The sequence below is a fragment of the Hypanus sabinus genome, chromosome 8 (genome assembly GCF_030144855.1).
Source record: "Hypanus sabinus isolate sHypSab1 chromosome 8, sHypSab1.hap1, whole genome shotgun sequence".
Lineage (NCBI taxonomy): Eukaryota > Metazoa > Chordata > Chondrichthyes > Myliobatiformes > Dasyatidae > Hypanus > Hypanus sabinus.
In genome coordinates, this window is record NC_082713.1 from 105,489,869 (window position 1) to 105,508,399 (window position 18,531).

Consider the following 18,531-nt stretch of genomic DNA (forward strand, 5'->3'; position numbering starts at 1 on the left):
CCAATACCAACCCCTGTGGAACGCCACTAGTCACCGGCAGCCAACCAGGAAAGGCTCCTTTTAATCCCACTCCTTGCCTCCTGCCAATCAGCCAATGCTTTATCCATGTATCATTTATCATTTATCCACTCTTTCCTGTAATTCCATGGGTTCGTAGCTTGTTAAGCAGCCTCGTGGGTGGCAACTTGTCAAAGGGCTTCTGAAAATCCAAGTGCACAACATCCACCAATTCTCCTTTGTCTAACCTGCTTGTTATTTCCATGCATTTGGATAGGCACATAAATGGAGGGATATGAACATGGTAGGCAGAAGGGATTCATTTAGTTGGCCATTTAATTATTAATTTATTTGGTTTGGCAAACCATTTTGGGCTGAAGGGCCTGTTCCTGTGCTGTACTGTTCTATGTTCTAAATCATCTGCAGGAATTGTGAAAGGAAAAGGACTTAAGCGAATCATGTTCTCATCAGACCTGTGTGTCCACGTTGCCCAAGTGTGGGTCTGTGGCAAGAAAGGAAGAGAAGGAGAGAGATTGATGGGATTACTTTGCAGGGGGCTGGCATAGGCCAGATGGGTTGGACAACCCTCTTGCACCACTAAATAAGGTCAAGGCTGCAAGCTCTTCCTGTGGCAAGGGGAATGAATGGTTTGTAATGCAGAATTGTTAGATAAGATGGGCGCCACAGTAGTGCAGCAGTTAGTGCGACACTATTGGGGCGTTCCGGAGTTCAGTGTTTAATTCTGGTGTTGCTCTGTAAGGAAATCTGTACGTCCTTTCCATGGAATGCATGGGTTTTCCCCGGCTGCTCCAGTTTCCTCCCACAGTCCAAAGGTATGTTAATTTGGCGCTGTAAATTGTCCTGTGATTAGGTTAGAGTTAATTGGGTTTGTAGGAGGTTGCTGGAGCTTGGCTCGAAGGGCTAGAGGGTCCCATTCCCCTCTGCATCTCTAAATAAAAAATAATAAAATAGTCCACATGGAAGAGATAACCATATTAACTAGATAACATCACTGCCTGCTCCCCTGCCCAGTTCCATATCATCTACTGTACCATAGTTGGCAACTTACTATTCTTTATGTAACTCAGAAAAGAAAATGCTTGCTGCCTAAGTTGTGAACAGGCCAGCTCCTGTAATGCCTCTTGCAGGTATTTGGAGAGCTTTATGGACCTGAAAGGAAGTCTAAGGGTTAAACCACACTGCTCCAAGTGGCACCTTGCTTCTGACCAGTCAGGCACTTCAGGACTGTAAGAGTAGCTCCTGTTACCTCGGAGAACCTAACCCCTCTTTGTGACCTGTTCCTTCACCAAGCCCTGACTCTGCTATTGTTGCCATCATTGCTGTTGTTTATTTATTTAGAGATTCAGCACGGCAGTAGGACCTTCCCACCCAATAAGCCTGCACCACCCATCGGATTCACTAACCTGTACGTCTCTGGAATGTGGGAGGAAACTGGAACATCCTGAGGAAACCCTCATGGCCACAGGGAGAACATACAGACTCCTTACAGTTGGGAGCAGGAACTGAACCTGGGTTGCTGCTGCTTTAGTAGTGTTATGTTAACCACTACACTGCTGTCCTGTCTGAATAGAATAGCCTTCAACCATTTATGACAGCCTTCTTGCCAGAGTTATTTCTGTATCTGTGTCTATGCTGCCTGCTAGTTTTCCATTGCTCCATCAGTCTGACTACTCTGCTACTTTCCCATGTTGGTGAGTACACAGGCTTTGTATTTGCATAGATGAATCATTGCCTTCAAGCCCCATCTGCAATTCAACTGTGCCCAGATTGATGATGTGATGTGCAAATGAGAACTATCAGCAAGGAGCAACATGCCCAGAACGCTGGAGGAAGTTATCAAGACAGGCAGCATCGTTGGAGAGGAATAAGCTTCAAGCCGAGACCCCAGCACAAACTATCAATTGTTTATTCCCCTCCACAGATGCTGCCTGACTTGCTGATTTCTTCCGGTGTTTAGTGCGTGCTGTTCAAGTTTTCCAGCGCCTGCGGAATCTCCTGTAGCCACTATTGGCATAGCTCTGGATGTTGTCCAATCACAGAATGTGACCTATTCCACATTTTCATTCAGTGGAAGTATGTTTCCAGCACAGGGCACAAGCTGGGAAGTGTTTATGGACCATATCTACGTTGTGTCAGTTGTCTGCAGATTTTTCTGTGCGTGTATACTGTGCTGTTCGGCACTATTTTGTGCCAAAATGGAAAATGGCAAAGGAGATTCACTGAGATATTTCTTGTATTGGAGGACTTCAAATATAGGGAGAGAATGGGCAGGTTAGGTTTCTTCCCCCTCTGCAGTGAAAGAGACTGCAGGGTGACCTGATGAGATTATGAGAGGTAGAGATAGTCAGCATTTTTCCCATTGTAGGGGATTAAATTAAGAGGCAATACAAGCTATTCCGTATTACAGCTCAAGACTGGGAGTTCAATTTTGGAATCCTCTATAAGGAGACTCTGTATGTACCTCCACCCCTTGTGGAATATATGGGTTTTCCCCAGGTACTGCATTTTCCTCCTCCTACAGTCCAAAAATGTATCAATAGGTTAATTGGTCATTGTAAGTTGTCCTGTGATTAAGTTGGGGTTCAGCCAAGGTTGTTGGGGGTTGCTGGGAAGACATAGCTCAAAAGGCCAAAGGGCCTGTTTCTGTGCTGTATTTTTCTATGACTCTAAGGGCGCACTCCGTGCTGTATCAATAAATAAGGAAATAAGATTTTTATTCAGAGAGCAGTTGATGACTAGAATGCACCATCAGAGGCGATGGTGGGAATTGGATGCCATTACTATGTCTAAGAGACATTTAGACAGGTATTGAATAGGCAAGACATAGAAGGATATGGACCTAATGTGGTCAAATGGGATCGGTGTAATGAACAAAAAGGTTAGCATTGATGTGAAGGGCTGAAGGATCCATTTCTGTGCATTTTAACTCTATTACAGTACTTCTGGACAAGCTGTATGAAAACGTGGTCACATAACCCCAGTTTCTGCTCATAGTGGACCACTAGGTTCATTAAAAATTGCCTGACACATGCAAGCAACTTTTATTCTTTAGTGGATTCTTCATCTTCCATGATTCTGTATTGATCTTGCTGAAATGGCAGTGTCACACATGTGGTTGTATAAAGGATAATATGGGTTTTGATGTTTTAGAAAAAGGTAAAGAGGTAAAAGTGCGTGGGAGGGTGTTTTGTGCTATTAATCAGGGACAATATTACAGCTGCACTCAGGAACATAACAAAGGTCTCATCCACTGAGCGTATTGAATATAGAAAGAACTGAAAAATAAGAATGGTGCATCTGGTGGGATTATACTACAGACCTCCCCCCCCAGTAACTATCAGGGGATTGAAGAACAAATAGACAGGGAGATTAAGGAAAGGCATAAAAACCACAGGGTTGTTGTAGTGGGTGACCAACTTCAGGAATATAGACTTGGATCTCCTTACTGGAAGAGACTGCGATGGAGCAGAATTTGTTGAGTACATCCAGCAGGGTTTCCTAAATCAGTATATATAGGAATGGCCACTATAAACAGATGGTTGGTATCACCTAAGTGTCATGAAATAATCATCAACAATATTGACCTTAACTTCCATGGAATTACTTCACCAAGTCACCCCCTATCAATATCCTGGGATCCCCTCTGTCCAAAATAATCAACATGCCCCCCACATGAACACTGTGGTTGCAGAGCAAGTCAGAGATTGAGTTTCTGTGGTGTTGGTTCACTTCCTGACCTTCACCTCAAAGTCATTCCACCACCTTCAAGGCACAGTTCAAAAGCATACTTTCCTCGTGCCCAGACGAGTACAACTACGGTAACACCTCCCAGTACAAAATTTGATTGGCTTTCCAACCGCTGTACTCCATACCCTATCAGTGCACTATGGTTTCAATGTGCAATGAAGATCTAGGAACAGTATGGCACAGTACAGGCCTTTTGTCCCACAATCTTGTGCCAATTTCTTAACCTATTCCAAGATCAATCCAATCCTTCCCTCCCACATAACCGTCCATTTTTTTACATGCATATTTGTATCTAAGAGCCTCTTAAATGTCCCTATTGTATCTGCCTCTACCACCACCCCAAGCAGTGCATTCCATATGCCCACCTCTGACGACCCCTCATGCTTTCCTCCAATCATTTCAAAAGTATGCCCTACAAGTGACAGATAATTAATATGCATCACAGATCTGTGCTTTACTTTGAACTTTAAACTTGGAGCTTCTCTGACCTATTCATCTTAATGAATGGTTACAGATTGCAAGGGCCACTTCAACAACAAGCTGTCTCTGCTGGCTGTTGTATCCTGGAGACGTGTTTCAGGTCTGAAGGAATGAGAACAGATAACTTTGCAACCAGGCTTTTGATGGGTGACTCTGTGGTCAGAAGCTACAAACGGCAGATCTAGCTTTAGAATACGTTGACGCGCTCAACATGGCTTCGGCTTTGCTTAAGGTGAGAAAGAGATTGTTGGAAGCATCTGTCAGACCCATGAACAAGAGCAGCAAGCAACTTGGAATATCCCCCTCAGCATCACAGAACATCCTGACATGTTGTTACTTTGTCAATTCTAGGTCTAAAACCTGCACAGGATCAAAAGACTGCAGAGGGCTGTAGACTCAGCCAGCGCCATCATGGCCACAAAGACCACCCCCCCCCCCCTCCATTGAGGACATATTCAAAGGGCAGTGCATGGAGAAGGCAGCATCCATCATTAAGGACCCTCACCATCTAGGACATGTCCTCTTCTCATTGCTACCATCAGGAGCCTGAAGACTTACACTCAATTTTAGGAACAGCTTCTTCCCTTCTGCCAACAGATGTTGAATGGTCCTTGAACTCATGAACACTACCTCACTGTTCTTTTGCACTATTTACTTGTATGATTTCCTTTGCAACATTGTACTTTTTTAATGTCTTGCACTGCACTGCTGGCACAAAACAATAAATTTCACAATATGTGAATATAAATCTGATTCTGATTTACATAAGGACTGCTAGTTGCTAGCTCATGATGGTCCACCAGTAGCTCTTAATAGGGATGGACAATGATTGGTGGTCTTGCCAGTGGTGTCCACGGCTCTTAAGCAAATATATGTGAAAGGGGCGTACAAAATAATAGAAGCACAAGAGACTGTGGATGCTGAAATCTGGAGCAACACAAAAAACACTGGAGGAGCTCAGCAGGTCAGGCAGCAGCTATGGAGGGGACTGCACAATCAGCGTTTCAGATAGTGTCTTAATCAGAACTTCAGCAGTCCATTTCCCTCTGTAAGTGCTGCCTGGCCTGCTGAGTTCCTCTAGCGTTTTGTGTGTTGCTACAAAATGGCAGACCTTCAATACAAAGGATTTAAGGGACTTGAAGATTTTTTTTTATTTGTTACGTTTATAATAAAGCACTTATTGCTCATAGAGAGAGACTTCATGGAGACAGAACTCTTAAGTCATATTTACAACTTATCTTGGACTGTTGAGTTTTGAGGTGCCCCCCTTGATCATTTTGAAGATCTTGGCTGTTGGAGTTTGGTTTGGTTGGTCTATTCTATTTAACCTTTGAGTATTGAAAGTTGTTTTTTATTGCATCGTTTTTTTCAAGTGAGTGGTTTTATGACAAGCTGTGGCATTTTTTAAAAACTAAATTAACTCCAAAATCATGATGCACGCTTAGGATGTTACCATCCATGCAGGTATAATTGCCTAGATTCTAAAAATACACCCTTACCCCCGCATGTTTTTTACAAAAGTAAACAGTTCTGGCTCAGGAATTTTGGGCGTGAATAGTTTTCTTTCAATTTTCAACTTTTATGCTTATTGGAGCTTGAATTGATGCAGTGATATATAAAATTGATTTAATGAGCCAATAGGGCTGGCTAAACTTACCACAAATGATGCAATTAGGTTGATGTTACTACATAAAAGGGAATGGGTGAGTCCTTGGCTGGATGTCCTGCTCAACTAAGGAAGGTGAAGCATCTCTATAGCCTCTCCTTTTCAGGCATAATGATCACAATAGGATCTCTGGTGGGCTTGCCGTGCAGGAGGTCACTGGCATTGGCCTCTCCTACACTACTGTGCCCAGAGCAGCACCTTCACGTGGCATCCCTGTCCTTACTGAGTCATGGTGCGACCGGGTGTCCAGCGGTGTAACTGGGCAGGCAGGCTGGGCTCATCAGCCTTGGTTGGTTACCAGCCTAGGAGAAGGACAACTTTGATTCCAAACCTGGGTAAATGGGACTCATTAGCCTTGCCAGGCAGTCTGACTTGGAGAAGGAAAACTCCGATCCTCAAACTACAGCCACGCAGTCACAGATCACTGCACCACTGTGGAACGTCCCCCAGCCTAAAGAGTGAAATCAGTCGCACACACCGATCCTCACTATAAACCTACATAGCACAGGCAGGAAGAACAATCCTACAGTGATGGAGTTTTCCCTCCTGATCTTCGCAAGCAAAGAACCAACCACCATCCTAACATAAGGATCTAAACGTATTAATAGGAATATCTATATGCCCCTATATCTATTTGGATCTCGCTTTTTTCCCCCTTTGCAACATAAGAACATAGGAAATAGAAGCAGGAATCAGCTAACCACTCCGATGCTTTCTCCAACTTTGGATAAAATTACACCTGATCTTTACCTCAGCTCTACGTTCATTCCCAGCACTTTTATCTGTTCATTATCTTATTATCTGAACATCTATGGATCTCCATTAGTGACTGAGCCTCCACAACCTTCTTCAGTTGACAGATCCCTTTGGTTCAGTAAGATTTGTCTCTCAGTTCTGAGTGGCCAACCTCTTGACAATCAGAAATGAGATGAGCCTGGACCTCAACTATCCAGCCAAGGGAACATCATCTCTGAATCTGCTCCCTGAAAGAATTCTGTATATCTCAATGATTTTCCTTTCATTCACCTAGATTCCACAACATTGGCTTAATCTAAGTGATCTTTCCTCAGATGACAATCCCCAAATCCAATGATCAATCTTTTGGATGTCAAGTCAAGTCAAGTCACTTTTATTGTCATTTTGACCATAACTGCTGGTACAGTACATAGTAGAAAATGAGACAATGTTTTTCAGGACCATGGTGTTACATGACACAGTATAAAAACTAGACTGAACTATGTAAAAAAAAAAAAGACACAACAACTACACTAGACTACAGACCTACTCAGAACTGCATAAAGTGCACAAAACAGTGCAGGCATTACAATAAATAATAAACAGGACAATAGGGCAAGGTGTCAGTCCAGGCTCTGGGTATTGAGAAATCTGACAGCTTGGGGGAAGAAACTGTTACATAGTCTGGTTGTGAGAGCCCGAATGCTTCAGTGCTTTTTCCCTCTTTTGCAAGTGTAGTTTTCTTTATGTAGGGAGAACAAAGCTCTGCACAGTATTTTTTGTGAGATCTCACGAGGCCTTTTATAATTACAATGATATGTCTCTTCATTTATGTAAAAGTACTCTTCAAGTTCAAGTTGATTGGCATTCAACTGTATACACATATAACCACAAAACAAAACAACATTCCTCCGGACCAAGGTGTACATCACAACACATATAACTCACATAATTCATCAAGTAATATTACCACAGATAAATTAACAAATAATTCAGATTCAGTTTATTGTCATTTAGAAACCACAAATGCAATGCAGTTAAAAAATGAGACAACGTTCCTCCAGAATGATATCACAAAAACACGTGACAAAACAGACTACACCAGAAAATCCACATAACGTTTGGCAATCCCCAGTCCAGAGTCCGGAGAGGCTGCTGCATATAAATATCATGCTACCGTCTTAGCGCATTCCCTGGAAAGGAGCTCCAAGCCCACCAGACAAAACAAGACCAAAAACTAAAGCTACAAGACCTGCACAAAACCACATAGTTACAACATATAGTTACAACAGTGCAAACAAGAGCATAATTGATTAAAAAAAACAGACCATGGACACAGTAAAAATAGTCCAAAGATGTTAAAAGACTATAAGTTCCAAAGAAACCACCACACAGTTTCCACAAGTCCCACGCCGGCAGCAGAAAGGAATACCCCCGCTATGGACTTCCACGGCGCTGCCCAACTCAGCCTCGCAGACGCAGCACACAGTGAAAGTGACCTGACCGCATCGGACTCCGAGTCCGTCGAACCTCCGAGCCTCTGACCATCTCCTCCGGCACAGCTTCTCCCAGCACCATCCTCTGCCGAACGTATTAAGACAGCCCTGCCAATGGCCATCGGCAACGCGACCCCGAGGACTGGGGGTCTGTTCTTCCCAGCAGAGTCCCGGACCTCACAGCAGCAGCAGCAACGAAGAAGGTCTTCCTGGAGATAAAGTATATTCCAGAAGATTGACATTTAGCACAAGATTTACTTAGGACATAAGTTGAGAAGAAAGCAGTATAACACTACTGGTGCTTCATAATTGATGAGGTCTGGTGATGGCATGGAGAACAGTAGTCTGAATAGTCTGAATGCCTGGGGGAAAAAGTTGTTTCCCATTCTGACAACTGACAGTTTTTGTCATGCTACAGTACTTTGTGCCTGGTAGTAGGGAAGGTCAAAGAGATTGTGGGAGAGATGGGAGTAGTAGTAGGCCTCCGTTAGTCTCGAAAGACCATGGATTTGCGCCTTGGTAAGTTTCCAGGGTGCAAGCCTGGGCAAGGGTTTTTTATGGAAGACCAGCAGTTGCCCAAGCTGCAAGTCTCCCCTCTCCATGCCACCAATGTTGTCCAAGGGAAGGGCATTAGAACCCATACAGCTTGGCACCGGTGTCGTCGCAGAGCAATGTGTGGTCAAGTGCCTTGCTCAAGGACACACACGCAGCCTCAGCCAAGGCTCGAACTAGCGACCTTCAGATCACTAGACGAACGCCTTAACCACTTGGCCACGCGCCAACACAGATGGGAGTGATCATTGACAATGCTAAGGCTTTATTATAATAAAAAGCTTTCCTAATTGCTTCTACAACCTACACATCACTTCCAGTGATTTATGGCAATGAAACCCAGTCCCCTCAGAGCAACACACAGAGTGCTGGGCATGCTCGGCAGGTCAGGCAGCATCTATGGAGGGGAATAAACAGTCAACTTTTTCATCAGGACTGATGAAAAGTCTCAGCCCAAAACATCAACTGTTGATTCCACTCCATAGATGCTGCCTGACTTGCAGAGTGTCTCCAGTATTTTGTGTGTATTGCTCTGGGTTTCCAGCATCTGCAGGATCTCTCGTGTTTACCAATGCTGTTCAATCTTTTGTCATTTAAAAAAATTTCTACTTTGACTAAAGTGGATGACATCAGATTTACCAGAATGTCATCTCCAAAGTATATCCCCCTGAAGCCACTCTCTACACTCTACCTACTGAATGCACTGTCACTTAACTTTACATAATCAGAAAATGAGCATATATTACATTAGGTTTGTTAATCCAAACTACAGCTATGAATTGTGTACTTCTGGGCCCAATACCAATTCCAGAGATACCCCACTAATCGCACTTCCCAACATGAAAATGACACATTTATTAAGGCCATTTATTTTCTGCCTATTAAGTCAGTCCTTAATCCATGTCAGTTTATTGCCCCTAATATAATGTGCCCTGATTTTGTTTAATAATCTCTTGTATGGCAACTTAGCTGAGGCCTTCAAAAAGTCTAAATACACAACACGAACCGGTTCACTTTTACTTCTCTATAAGTTATTATCTCAAAAAATTATCAAATTGGTGAAGCATGATTTTCCTTCCATAAATATAATGCTATGGTAACACAGAATACACAGAACAGAACGTACTAAACGACAAAGCAACAACAGTGAAACAAGACCCGTCATAGTCCTCTAACCTTACAACAGACTGTCTTTGGCTTTCAGCCTTCAGCGGACTCATGGATTCACAGGCATTGTGCCTTCAACTTCTCTAGTGTACTCACAGAGATTCATTAGGGTCTGTGACTTCCCCGGCTGACAGATTCACAGACTCAGAGACTCTGGCCATAGCTTTGAACTGGACATCCGTATGACCTTTGGACTTGCTCAGGACTTGCCAATGATGATGAATGTGGACCCAAGATCCAGATCTCGAACTCTGGACTCGTTGATCACTAGGCTTTGAACTCTGACCTTGCTAACTCACATATTAGCCCTTGAGTCTCCGATCTGCCATGAACTCCTGGAACATGCCAATCCCAGAACACGCCAATGCTCGCTGACCTGAGGGCAAGGCTACAAGACCTCGTCCTCACTGTTCTGCGAACAAGACAACTGACCACATTCATGTTGCTGGCCTTCAAACTTGGAGAGAAGATTTAAGACTCTGTTTTACCCTCTAATCCCCCCCCCCATCCCTAAATCCTAACCTGACACCCAAGGAGTACTTTCCCACTCGTTTTCAATGGTTCTTCTGCTGAATTCCAAACTTCTCCCTGCCCTAAGGGTTATTGCTAGTTTTAGCAACAACACAGTACGATTTTGTTTCCTTTGATCTAGTACTATCTCTAAGTTGTCATTAGCTGTGGTTGATCTACCTATCCAATTGGCTTTGTGAACCTATGTATGATGTTAAATATTAGCCACTGGATGGTTTTTTATGTAGTTTTCCCAATCTACCACAGTCCTCTCATCCCATAACTTGTTATGATTTACAGCTCTTATTTTTAACTAAATTATTTACAGCCTTCATATATAAAGCTGTGTTTCCTTTTCTCTAGAGAACCCATAACCTTTTCTCATTCGTACAGTACTCGATCAACAGAGTTGTTTGTGAATTGGTTCTTGGTGGAACTCACCAGGCTGAGCAGCATGTGATGGGGAGGGGGGTGGTGGTGGGGGGGGGCATGGAAAGGAATTGTCAATGTTTGGGTTGAAACCCTGTATCAGGATTGTGAGTGGTGAGGTGAGATGGAATCAGAATACGATGTATCGTCAGTGACATGTGTTGTGAATTTTGTTGTTTTATGGTAACAGGACAATGCAATACATAAAAAATACTTAAAGTTACATACATATATAAAAAGTTTTTTAAAAAGTGCAAGTGCAAAATTGTGAGGTTGTGTTCATGGGTTGTTAAGAAATCTGATGCTGGAGGGAAATATGCTGTTCCTAAAGCATTAAGTATGGAACTTCAGGCTCCTGTACGTCCTCCCTGATGGCAGTGATAAGACGAGGGCATGTTCTGGATGCCAACTTTTTAGAGGCATTGCCTTTTGAAGATGTCCTCGATGCTGGGGAGGCTTGTGCCCATGATGCGGCTAGCTGAGTTTGTGGATTTTTCCCCATCCTGTGCAGTGGCCCCTCCACACCAGATTGTGATGCAGCCAGGTGGACTGCCCCTCCATGCTACATCTGTAGAAATCCCTCGAGGAGAACCACTCTGAGCCATCACACCTCTCCACTTGCAGGGTTTCAAACCACAATGTGGACATTTTCTTTTCCCTCCACAGACGCTGCTTGACCTGCTGAGTTTTGTCTGCCGATTGTTTGTTGATCCAGATTCCACCATCCGCAGTTTCTCAGAGACCAATATAGTTGCAGAATGTCATGTAAACTGCATGAATTTCAGTGAGTGAATGAGTGAATGAAACCTCTTTCAGTCAGGGTCGACCATGGATGCCATGTCCTAGCTGTCTAGGTACACAAGCTGGGGCAGTACGAGATGGAGAGTAAGCTATTGCCCATGTAGCAGGCTCCCCCCTCTCCACATTTCTGATGAATCCAAAGGAACGGTAGAGACCAATACAGTTTGGTACCGGAAGCTTTGCAGGAGTTGCCAGTCAGTGTTGAACTCAATGTAGGACTCCAGGTCCAGATTTTTCCGAAGCCTTCCCCATCAGTGGGTTTAGCCACAAGGCAGCAAAGGTTTGAGATCAAAGTTTTCCCTCTCCTGGATGAGCTGCCAATCACACTAACGAGCCCCATCTGCCTGGAGCGACTGGTTTTAAGGCACCTGTAATCCGCCTTTGCTCCCTCTCCTGTCAGTAGAAACAGCTCCACCAGGCTTAGTAGCTAAGCTACTCATGAAGGTCAGGAGCTGGACTTGGGTTGTCAGAGACCATTTGAGGCACACACCATTAGGAGCATTTAATAGATAGTGGGAGCTTCTCCCCACTACCACCCCGACTATGAATTTGCCCACCAGATATTACTGTGAATTTTGTTTGCACAGATGATATTTAGATTAATCCTCTTCTTGTTGCCAATAGTGATGATTGCAGGACCCTTCTTACATGTTCAAAGGTTCAAAAGTTAATTTTATTGTCAAAGTATTTATGTACAACTCTGATAATCGACTTCTCCAGAAAGCCATGAAATACAGAAAAAGCACAGGAGCCATTGAAAGAAAAGACATCAACACCCCCCCCCCCGGCCAAAAAGGAAAAAGAAGCAAAACTTGCAAACCCCAACCCCTCCCCACCACCTCCTTCCCCCACACAGAAAAACTAACAGATTGCCCACATGAAAATGGCAGCTGGAGCACAGAACCCCTTCCCTCGCAAAAAAAACAGCAACAACATCAAACCCCCAAACCCCTTCCCCACAAAAAAAGAACAGTGACGACTACAACACCGAAACCCCAGTCCCCTCTCCCACACACAAAAACCAACCAGACGATCAGACCCCAAATCCCCAACCTCTCTCACGCAAAGGCCAACACTTCACTCACCCGGGACTCCAACCCACCAATTGGCAACAAGAAAGACATCACAGAAAACTGAAGGACAGCAATATAAACTACAGTCCATTAATCACATAAACCTCTTAATTTTCAAAACATCCTCCTGCCAGAAGCGAGAACAGTGTCCGCTCAAGCTCAGTTCTTCTGCGAAGAGCACCATTGTGCTGCCGGCCCAGCTACCAACTGCCATGGCAGGTGGCCACTGACCTCCTCCGCATTTGCCTCGATGCTTCAAAATGGAGTCAAATATATCCCCTCTGGTCTTCTGCACGAGGCAGCTTGTGTTCGCTGTCCTCTCCAGGAGCAGCAGAGTGGCAGATCACTCGATTGAACTCCAAACTGCACATCACAGGCCCCAACAGTCTCTGAAACACAAGACAAAAAGAACAAGCAGAAGGCGTAGAAAAAGTGAAATAATTGGTGAGATTGACTATCTGGAAGATGTCGCCGGAGGAATTGTTTTTCACTGGCGCCATCTTGACTGGAAGATCATATGACCTAGATTTCCTGATTGACAACTCCCATTTACCAACCTGTTCTGTTTTTAAACTGCTAATCTGATTCTACTCTTTGGAGCCAACATTGTTTCAACTACTGCAAAAGAGAAATAATGCAGTAGTGTTCATGGGTTTATAGAATCATATCTACATTGCGTCAGTGACTATATTTAAAAGTATTTCATTAATTTTGAGGCACTTTAGTATAGATTTAGACTATGGAAGATGTACAGGACAGGAACAGGCCTTTCAGCAAACAATGTCTGTGCCAGACACAATGCCAAATTAAATTAATCTCCTCTGCCTGCATGTGTTCCCTACCTCTCCACTTCTTGCATAACCAAAAACCTGCAGAATGCCACCATCATATCTGCTGCTAACTCCCACCCCTGGAAATGTGTTCCAAACACATACCACTCTCTAGAAAAATAAACTTGCTCTACACACACCCTTTAAACATTTCCCCTTAAATCCCTCTTGTATTAACTATTTGTACTCTGGGAAAAAGATCCTCACTATCACTGTTCAGTTCAGCTGTGCGGATGCACGGCCACCCAGTAACTGAAATGCTCCCATTGCCATTGTTGCCATGCAGCCAGAATTGGACACAGCTAGAAAAAGTTCACAAAACGTGAAAGATTTTCTTTGGTGTACTGTATTTTATTATACCCTTCAATTAATAAATAAATCAAAAGTATATGATTTTTTAGTTTTCGTTCTAAGTATTCATAGCGTGCATATTACAGAAAAACATTTAAAGTGCTGCGCAGTTGCAGGCTGTGTAAAAATTTCCTGCTCAGAGCAATAGTTGGTCTGCACGGTGATATTTTAAAAAAAGGGGGAATGGTGGTGTCTGCCCTATCTATGCCTCACATAAATTTATAAACTTCTGTACAGAGATAGACATCAAGTGCTACTGGATGGTCTGCCCAGAACTTATTGGTCTTTCAAGCAGAGTCAGATGTCCATAAGAGAATGCTGCCGACCGGCACAGTCCAAGCTGCAGGAGTTCGTGCTGAGGGATGCACTGAAGCTCAGTGAGAAAGGACCATAGTCTAGGTTCCCTTCACTAACGCACGTGGAGAGGTTGAGTCAGGCCCCTCAAATTACTTTAGGGTGTATCTCACCAGGGGGGCACTGAAGTGTCAGTGGTTTTAAAAAATAAGTTCACATTACCAAATGTACTGGCCATGAATATAAAAGCTTTGCTCTGTTTCTTCTCTATATACACTCAGTGGCCACTCTATTAGGAACACCTGTGCACTTGCTTGTTAATGCAAATATCTAATCAGCCAGTCATGTGGCAGCAACACAATGCATAGAAGTATGCAGACATGGTCAAGAGGTTCAGTTGTTGTTCAGACCGAAAACATCAGAATGGGGAAGAAATGTGATCAGAGTGACTTTGACTGTGGAATGACTGGTGCCAGGCAGAGTGGTTTGAGTATCTCAGACTCTGCTGGTTTGTGATTTTCACTCACAACAGTCTCTAGAGTTTACAGTGAATGGTGCGAAAAACAAAAAGAAACATCCAGTGATTGGCGATTCTGTGGGGAAAAACACCTTGTTAGTGAGACTGTTCAGAGGAGAATGGCCAGACTGCTTCATGCTAACGCAAAGACATCAGTAACTCAAATTACCACGTGTTTACAACAACAACAGCATCTCTGAATGCAGAACCTGGACGTGGATGGGCTAGCACAGCAAAAGACCACAAACATACACCAAATAAAGTGGCCATTAAGTGTAGATATTTTCAATATGAAAAAAAGCTTATTTTTGAAATATATACATAAGCATAAACTTCTATAGTATTGGAAGGTCTAATAAAAATCTAGGATCTTTATTTCGCACTTACTGTTGTTGTAGATATTCTGCAGTGTGGGGCAGAGAGCAACTACTTTAAATTCCTTGTCAGATGCCATCAGGCAATTCAGGAAGAGAATGGTTTTGTATATGTACTGCTTGAGCATCATCGAGCATCTTGTTTAGTTCCTGTAGCACTGAGCAAAATCTTGAGCATACTGAGACTGCCATTTCACTGAATTATGCATTATGCCCTTTTGTAATGATTCATCGAAAGGAAACTGGGTTAGGACTGGAGTTATTTAAAGAAAACCCTGCAGCACAAGGATTAACTGGTCTGCAACTTACAATAGTAATTATTTGTTGTACCATCATCACGCATTTCCATCACTTCCTTTGAAGGGCACCTTTAGAAGTTACAATATCTGTTTTTCAGCCAAATCTCATTGAAACCTACCAAATATTGAAAGGCCTAGATCATTGTTTCCTAAGCCCAACATACTAAAGCACCTTCATACTTGCCAATGCCCCTCTTAGGCACAGTATACTTTCTGGCACCCCCATAGTATAAATACATGTCTGCCGCAAGCTAACATGGGAAAAATTATTCTGCTTTAAATTTTTGTTTGTCTTTAAACCTAGCCTACACAGTACCCATGCACTGTACAGCAGCTTCGATATCAATGTGATCCTTGAGCTTGATGGTTTTTTAGCAAGAGTTGAAATATCTGGTTCAATTTATGACAGCAAAAGACTTAAGTCCCCACATGTAACGATGTCCAAACGGTTTCTGTTTTTTGTGAGTAAGTGGTTCACTGCACTGAAGCCTCTTTCAACAAGGTAGGAGGATGGAAATGCAATGAAGAGCAGTTTGGCTCTTCTCCAAAAAACAGGAAACTTAGTATGACAGTGTAGCCACATACCACAAAAGCCAAAAGCATTTTTGCATGTTCATCATTCTGAATTTTGATCATTTCTTCTTGCCAGCTCTCTTCCTGTTCTTCCACCTTGCAAAGCATCATTCAATTCCTTGGATCGATTCTGAAAACCCTTCTTCAGTGACTGCAGGTGTAAGCAGTACTCTTGCAAATCACCGTCTGTGAAAGAGAGTGCCATACTTTCCAGACTTTGTCTTATATCTTTACAATTTTCTGATAAAAGTGGGCACTGCACTTTTTGTCTGGATTAAATTGAAATTCTCACCCTGCAGTTTCATGTTAGAATGTTCATTTTGTCATAGGAACGGCGAGGCATGCCACATTTTCACATGGAAGTTCAATCTTCTTTGCCAAGTTGTTGTTAACTTAGAGCAAAAATTCAACTACAGTATCAAAAAGATCAAAGAATCATTTCAAGCAGCAGTCTTTTGACAGCCAGCGCACTTCAGTGTGAAGTAACAATCATTCAAACTCTTCATCATTATCTTAGCATAACTAGCAAACTACTCTGCGATTTAATGGATGAGCTTTAATTTTGTTGATAGCAGATATAACAAGAGACATACTTGAAAAAAGTCGCTGGCTGAGGGTTTTGGCTGTGAGATGTTAATGATGAATTGCACAATGCATTGCAAGCAGACTTGGAATTTCTTTTTTCATAAATACCACTAAACAAGCGTCGTGACCTGTCATATATGGTGCTCCATCTGTTACACAAGAAATCATGTTCCTAATCGGAATAATTCTATCCTCGATAGAAGTTTAGAGACTTTTGTAGATTGATTCCCTATTGATATTTGTTTTAACATTTTACGAAAGATAATTTCCTCATCAACTTTTCCATTTTTAATAAATCATACATTCACCAGTTGCAATCATAAGAGGGGGTTGGGGGCTTTGGTGCTACTGTTGCTGTTACTGTTGCTGCTGAGGGGTATGGGATTGTTAGTGTTGCTGTTTTTTTCTGTGAGTGAGGGGTCTGGGATTGTTAGTGTTGCTGTTTTTTCTGTGAGTGAGGGGTCTGGGATTGTTATTGTTGCTGTTTTTTTCTGTGAGTGAGGGGTCTGGGATTGTTAGTGTTGCTGTTTTTTTCTGTGAGTGAGGGGTCTGGGATTGTTATTGTCGCTGTTTTTTCTGTGAGTGAGGGATCTGGGATTGTTATTGTCGCTGTTTTTTCTGTGAGTGAGGGGTCTGGGATTGTTAGTGTTGCTGTTTTTTCTGTGAGTGAGGGGTCTGGGATTGTTATTGTTGCTGTTTTTTTCTGTGAGTGAGGGGTCTGGGATTGTTATTGTTGCTGTTTTTTTCTGTGAGTGAGGGGTCTGGGATTGTTAGTGTTGCTGTTTTTTTCAGTGAGTGACGGGTCTGGGATTGTTATTGTTGCTGTTTTTTTCTGTGAGTGAGGGGTCTGGGATTGTTAGTGTTGCTGTTTTTTTCTGTGAGTGACGGGTCTGGGATTGTTATTGTAGCTGTTTTTTTCTGTGAGTGAGGGGTCTGGGATTGTTATTGTTGCTGTTTTTTTCTGTGAGTGAGGGGTCTGGGATTGTTATTGTTGCTGTTTTTTCTGTGAGTGAGGGGTCTGGGATTGTTATTGTTGCTGTTTTTTCTGTGAGTGAGTGGTCTGGGATTGTTATTGTCGCTCTTTTTACTGTGAGTGAGGGGTCTGGGATTGTTAGTGTTGCTGTTTTTTTCTGTGAGTGAGGGGTCTGGGATTGTTATTGTTGCTGTTTTTTTCTGTGAGTGAGGGGTCTGGGATTGTTATTGTTGCTGTTTTTTTCTGTGAGTGAGGGGTCTGGGATTGTTATTGTTCCTGTTTTTTTCTGTGACTGAGGGGTCTGGGATTGTTATTGTTGCTGTTTTTTCTGTGAGTGGGGGGTCTGGGATTGTTAATGTTGCTGTTTTTTTCTGTGAGTGAGGGGTCTGGGATTGTTATTGTTGCTGTTTTTTTCTGTGAGTGAGCGGTCTGGGATTGTTATTGTTGCTGTTTTTTTCTGTGAGTGAGGGGTCTGGGATTGTTATTGTTGCTGTTTTTTTCTGTGAGTGAGGGGTCTGGGATTGTTAGTGTTGCTGTTTTTTTCTGTGAGTGATGAGGTCTGGGATTGTTATTGTTGCTGTTTTTTTCTGTGAGTGAGGGGTCTGGGATTGTTAGTGTTGCTGTTTTTTTCTGTGAGTGATGAGGTCTGGGATTGTTATTGTTGCTGTTTTTTTCTGTGAGTGAGGGGTCTGGGATTGTTAGTGTTGCTGTTTTTTTCTGTGAGTGATGAGGTCTGGGATTGTTAGTGTTGCTGTTTTTTTCTGTGAGTGAGCGGTCTGGGATTGTTATTGTTGCTGTTTTTTTCTGTGAGTGAGGGGTCTGGGATTGTTATTGTTGCTGTTTTTTTCTGTGAGTGCGGGGTCTGGGATTGTTATTGTTGCTGTTTTTTCTGTGAGTGAGGGGTCTGGGATTGTTATTGTTGCTGTTTTTTTCTGTGAGTGAGGGGTCTGGGATTGTTAGTGTTGCTGTTTTTTTCTGTGAGTGAGGGGGGTCTGGGATTGTTATTGTTGCTGTTTTTTTCTGTGAGTGAGGGGTCTGGGATTGTTAGTGTTGCTGTTTTT

The 18,531-nt window shown here is 42.9% G+C and overlaps 1 long non-coding RNA gene across 2 annotated transcripts in view; it reads left to right on the plus strand.

The window, feature by feature from the left end:
* LOC132398309 (uncharacterized) overlaps positions 1-18,531 on the plus strand; it is a 226,671-nt gene that overhangs the window by 3,333 nt on the left and 204,807 nt on the right. The window contains exons 2-3 of one of the 2 annotated variants that reach the window (XR_009513611.1): positions 4,280-4,477; positions 4,597-5,002. The exons of the other annotated variant lie outside the window; for it this stretch is intronic. This is a non-coding gene — a long non-coding RNA (uncharacterized LOC132398309). Of the gene's footprint in view, positions 1-4,279; positions 4,478-4,596; positions 5,003-18,531 lie in introns of those variants that run through there. 2 annotated transcript variants of the gene reach the window in all.